The 6,013-nt window shown below is 37.0% G+C and overlaps 1 non-coding gene across 1 annotated transcript; it reads right to left on the reverse strand.

The window, feature by feature from the left end:
• Positions 1-1,961: 1,961 nt before the first annotated feature.
• Positions 1,962-2,067, reverse strand: LOC121208799 (small nucleolar RNA R71). The gene has a single exon (XR_005903923.1). It is a non-coding gene; the product is annotated as a small nucleolar RNA R71 (small nucleolar RNA).
• Positions 2,068-6,013: the final 3,946 nt, after the last annotated feature.

The following is a 6,013-nucleotide window of genomic DNA, read 5'->3' on the forward strand; positions in this document are numbered from 1 at the left end:
GTGAGCATAGGAGAGTGAAAGAAACGAGAAACGGGCCAAAAAAAGAGAAAATGGACCAACGTACGAAATCAACACGGCCTGGACCTCCTCACACAGGCAGACCACATGGCCGTGTAACTTTCACAGAATCAAAGCACGACTCACACGGATGGACCACACGCTCGTGCCATTCTAACAGGCTCGAGCACGGCTTGAAGTAACAGCACACGGGCGTGTCCCTGCCGAGCCCAAGATGAGTCCAATTCAGAAAAGGCTAATTTTGAGGGTTCTTAGGCATTCCAAAGCCTATAAATACACCCTAAAGGAGGAGGAAAAAGGGAGGCGCAGGGAGGAAGGAAGGAATTACTCGAAGGAAGCCGATTGATCTATCTTAGAAGCCGGATTCATCATCAAGACTGAAGATCTCCCCTCAATTTCCCTTTAGAAGTTTTGGTTTTTCTTTATGTTTTGTATTCATTATTCTTATGAGATGTTTTCCTTTTTAGTTATGAACTAAATCCCCTAAATACCTAAGGGGAATAAAACCTAAAACGAATCTTATTATTATTTTCTAAATTTTATGATAAATATTTGACTTGTTCTTAATTATTTGTTCTTAATTCTTGTTTTGATATTCCAAGATATTGATTCAAGTTAAGCTCTTATTCAGAGGAGGAATAGACCCTGTCTAAGAGTACAATTTTCATAATTAAGCGGAGTTGATTGCGCGCCTAGAGATAGGGTGGCAAGATTTTGCTGGATTAGGGTGAAACCTAATAAGGGGATCCATAGATCGAGTTAATGCAACCCTAGGAAGTTAATTAGAAAGCGATTTCAATTATTCAACCTAGGGTTAGACGTTGTTAGTCTCGAGAGAGATAATAATATAACTTAGGGATTTCTACGGATCAAGTCAAAAGAATAAATCGTCCGATTCATAGTCAAATAACAAGTGAAGTCTAGGTGGATTTTTCCTTAGGTATTGTCTTAATTCAATCGTTTTTCCCAAAAGTAATTCCCCAATTCTATTTTCTGTGATTTCTTAGTTTAGTTAATTAGTTAGTTAAAACAAACCTCATTATTCTTAGGCTAGATAATAAAAAGACAGTCATTACTAGTACTTTTAGTTCCTTTGGGTTCGACAATCCAGTCTTGCTAAAGCTATACTACTGTTCGATAGGTACACTTGCCTATATCGTGATAATAGTTAGTTTCAAGAACGATTCATTATAAATATTTAAAACTTATCACACAAAATCACGATCAAGTTTTTGGCGTCGTTGCCGGAGAACTAAGATGTTAGGAACACTCAATTTTTATTACTTTAGCCTTTTTTTTCTTGCAAGTTAATTTTATTTTATTATTTATTAATTTACTTTCTCTTTCTCTTGGCAGGTTTTTATAGTTTATGACTAGAAAAAACCCGTCAAGACCACTACTTTTTGACGAAGAAATCGATCGCATAGTTCACAAAAACCAAAGAGAAATAAGGTAAAGCTTAAGATACAAAGAGAACAAGCAAGAGGACGATATTCAAACCCCAACCGAGGAGATGGCTGAAAACCAAGAAAATTCACTACCTCCTGCGATTGCTGTTAATCAGAATCCTGCTCCACGTACTATGTATGATTATGCTAAACCTACTTTAACAAGAATTGAGTCGAGTATAGTTAGGCCTGCTATTGCTGCAAATAATTTTGAACTAAAACCTAATTCTATTCAAATGATACAGCAATTTGTTCAGTTTGATGGTTTGCAGGATGAGGATCCAAACACTCACTTGGTAAATTTCCTGGAATTCTGCGATACATTTAAAATTAATGGCATTTCTAAAGATGTCATTCGTCTTCGGTTATTCCCTTTTTCATTGAGAAACAAAGCTAAACAGTGGTTGAACTCGTTACCACGAGAGTCAATTACTACTTGGGAACAAATGACCAAAAATTTTCTATTAAAATATTTTCCACAGGCTAAAACAGCCAAATTACGTAATGATATCTCTTCGTTTGTGCAGACGGACTTAGAAACTCTTTACGATGCATGGGAAAGATACAAGGACCTACTACGAAGGTGTCTTCACCATGGATTACCTCTATGGTTGCAAGTTCAAACATTCTACAATGGTGTGAACCCCTCGATAAGACAGATGATAGATGCAGCAGCCGGGGGAACCATCAATAACAAAACACTTGAAGAGGCTTACGAATTTATTGAAGAGATGTCACTGAATAACTATCAGTGGCAAGTCATGAGGACTAAGCCAACTAAAACAGCAGGCGTTTATAACATCGATTCGGTTACTATGCTGTCAAACCAGGTAGAACTTCTAAATAAAAAGATTGATGGTTTACTTAGTTCTTCGCAGGTACATCCAGTGATGAGGTATGATTCAAATGGAGGAGGAGCATGCACAGAATATCAACCCTTCAACCCTAACATCAAGGAGGAACAAGTGCAATATATTGGTAACAATAACTCTAGACCCCAAAACAATCCATATAGTAACACTTACAATGCAGGTTGGAGGAACCACCCAAATTTCTCATGGGGAGGCAAAAGAAATCAAAGACCACCTCCAAGCTACCAACAACCACCCTACCAATAAGAAAAGAAGCTGAACCTTGAAGAGATGCTCTCAAAGTTTATATCAGTGTCAGAAAATCATTTTTAGAATACCGAGACAGCACTTAAGAATCAACAAGCATCGATCCAAGGGCTCGAGACTCAGATTGGACAGTTTGCCAAGTTGATTTCTGAAGACCACAAGGCAGCTTCCCAAGCAACACAGAATCTAACCCAAGGGAGCAACTAAACACGATTACTAGTCAAGATAAAGAAGCGTTAGTCACACTTGAACCAAAACCAAGGCAAGAAACTGGGATAAGCAAAGGTAAAGGTAAGGTAGACCACAATAAGCAGAAACCGGTAAGTATAGAATAAAAACCTCGTGTGTCATACCCTAATGCGACAAGGAAAGACCACTCAGATGAACAATTTGGTAAATTCCTTAAACTCTTAAAAAAATTACATATTAACTTACTGTTTATTGAAGCCCTATCGCAGATGCCAAACGCAATAAAATTTTTAAAGGAGCTTTTAGCAAATAAGCGGAAGTTGGATGAGGCGTCGCATGTGGGGCTAAACGCAGTTTGCTCAGCTATTCTGCAAAATAAGCTACCCAACAAATTAAAAGATCTAGGGAGTTTTACAATTCCTTGCTTAATTGGTAGTTTAGATGTTAACAATGCACTAGCTAATTTCGGGGCTAGTATTAACGTCATGCCTTACAAAATGTTTAAACAACTAGGTCTTGGGAAACCCAAACAGACTAGGATGAGCATTCAATTAGCAGATAAAACTATAAAATTTCCTAGGGGTATTATTGAAGATGTGCTAGTTAAAATAGATAAATTTATATTTCCCGTTGACTTCATTGTTCTAGACATAGAGGAGGATAGCAGCACTCCTTTGATTTTAGGAAGGCTCTTTTTAGCAACTGCTAGAACGATTATTGATGTTGGCACAGGTGAGCTCACACTTCGTGTGGGAGACAAAACAATCACCCTTCAAGCTCGCAATTTAGGTAACACATCAAAAATTGAAGGTGATTGTCTAAACCACTCTACCAAAACTGACAATATGGTGCAACCTACTTTGTAGGAAATGAGTTTGAAGGAAGTACATGAGCCGTTTTCAAGCAATAGTAGAGTCCCTATTCATGAAGAACGAAGGCTACACCTCAATGAGCTATATGAATGGCGGACGCATAAACTGATAACACACAATAAACCAAAACTACGCCAGGATGAGCTCAATACCTTTCCAAATCAACTTAAGGTTACAGATAAAGTTTTATTAGATGTTGCAGATCCTCACATTGTCACTACCAAACTAAATGAAGAAATCCCTCTTACGGTACTTAGCATTTTCCCATTCGGTACAGTCAAGGTAAATCATTCTAAGTTCGGGACTTTTAAGGTAAACAATACCTGCCTAAAACCTTATTTTGATGAGATTCACAGCAGGAATGAGGAGTATAAACTCCTCAAACCACCATGACCATTCAATGGAAAGGTAAGTCAAGCTTAGACTATAAATAAGCGCTTTTCGGGAGACAACCCGAGCACTAACAATATTACTTTCTTCAAATTTTAGTTTTTAAAATCTAACTTACTAACCAAATCATTGAACACAGGCATTTCAGAACCACACAGTCATGCACACGGGCGTGCCGTAGGCCTTGCACATACCATGGGATGCAACACAGCTGTGCAATACGGCCGTGTGAAAACAAGGCAAAAAAAATTTTCCCCAACATGGGATGCGATAAGTAGCCACAGCCATTCGACATGGCCGTGGGCAAAACTGCCAAAATAACACGAGCATGCGACCCTCCTATGTTTGGAAACTGTGGGTAAACCTATCAATTTAACATGGGCCTACGTCTTCATACACGGGCGTGGGAGAAGCGAACAGAGATCGACACGGTCGTGCAACATGGCTGTGTACACCAATGAGCCTAATTTTGAAAATCACGACAAGCACAGGCTGAGCTTAGAGCACACAGGCGTGCCCCACGACCGTGTACCCATTTTCTCTATAAACACCTATTATTTATTTTATTTTATTTTATTTTTATCCCTATATTTTAAAATTATTTTTTATTTTATTTCCTTTTAATACTATTTTATCCTAAGTTTTTACAATTTTTATTCTTTGGCTATGTCACTACGAGTAATTATGTTTCAATCTACCTCTTAAAGACTTCCTGATTTTATCACAGTTATAAAGAGCTCCTCAGCTCATCATCACATAGGACTCAAAACTCCACTGGGAAAGGTTCTCCACAACTGCCATGTCCTGCTCGACCACGACCATAACCAACTTCAGATATAATATTCTTTTGGCGCAGGACTTATGGACTAATAAACCTCTACAACCGCTGGAGTATCCTCCTCCACCCTCACGCCGATTATTCTCCAAAACTCCAGTTCAAGGAAATTCATTCATCACTCAAGAAGTTTCACTTCTCTCCCTATCTTATTTTTATATTCTTTTCTCTATATCTATCTTTGTACATTGAGGGCAATGTACATCTTAAGTGTGGGGGAGTATTCATTTTTATATCAGAAAAATCCCTGAATGATTGCCTTGTTCTCTTGAAAAGCTCTCATATCATGTTTAGGATAAATTTTGATTGATTTATGATTTTTATTGATATATCTTAAATTAAAACATAGGCATTCATGCACTGATTATTTAATCTTTAAAGACACTAAAAAATTAAGCACGATAAGTTGATTTTTAAGAATTCAAATTTTTAAGTTGTTTCCCAAAGTTTAGGTATTATCTTGAATTGGAATTCACAAGTTTAAAATATCAAAAGGCCATAATTTTTGTGAGATCTTGAGCCTTTAGAGCATCTATTATTTCTTTCATGCTCACTTTCATTATGAGTGCATCAGTATTGAATTGCTATTCTAGAACTTGCTTGATTATGCATGTCAAGACCACACCATTTGATTTGATATGTCAAAATTATAAAGGCACTTAGGTTTAACCCATTCACTCCATAAAAGCCTACCTTTTCAATTAACCCTTAGTGAACCCCCTTGAGCCTAACAACCCATTCATTGATTTACCCTCGATATCAACACATAACTCATTATTATTGTAATCCCTTAAATTAATTTGATCCCTATTTTTGTCGAGATTTGAGTTGGAATAATTACTTAGCTATGTTTTATTCTATTTTGTAATTTGCCTTGTTCTTAAAAATATATATATGTATACATATTAGTAGTAGTGATCTTTTGAGCTAAAGAAGTTAAAATCCATATTCTGAAAAAAAAGCTCTATTGTACGCAATTGATGACTAGTCATTTTTCTAGTTAGGCAATTTTTCAATTCAATCTCGATTCTAACCCTTTCTTTCAGTTTGTGACCATACCCTCTAACCAAAGCCACGTTACAACCCTCTAAAGACCTTTTGATTGATGTTTCATCTCAATTTATAGTGGTGGAGATTTGATTT

Source organism: Gossypium hirsutum, chromosome A10 (genome assembly GCF_007990345.1).
Source record: "Gossypium hirsutum isolate 1008001.06 chromosome A10, Gossypium_hirsutum_v2.1, whole genome shotgun sequence".
Classification (NCBI taxonomy): Eukaryota; Viridiplantae; Streptophyta; class Magnoliopsida; order Malvales; family Malvaceae; genus Gossypium; species Gossypium hirsutum.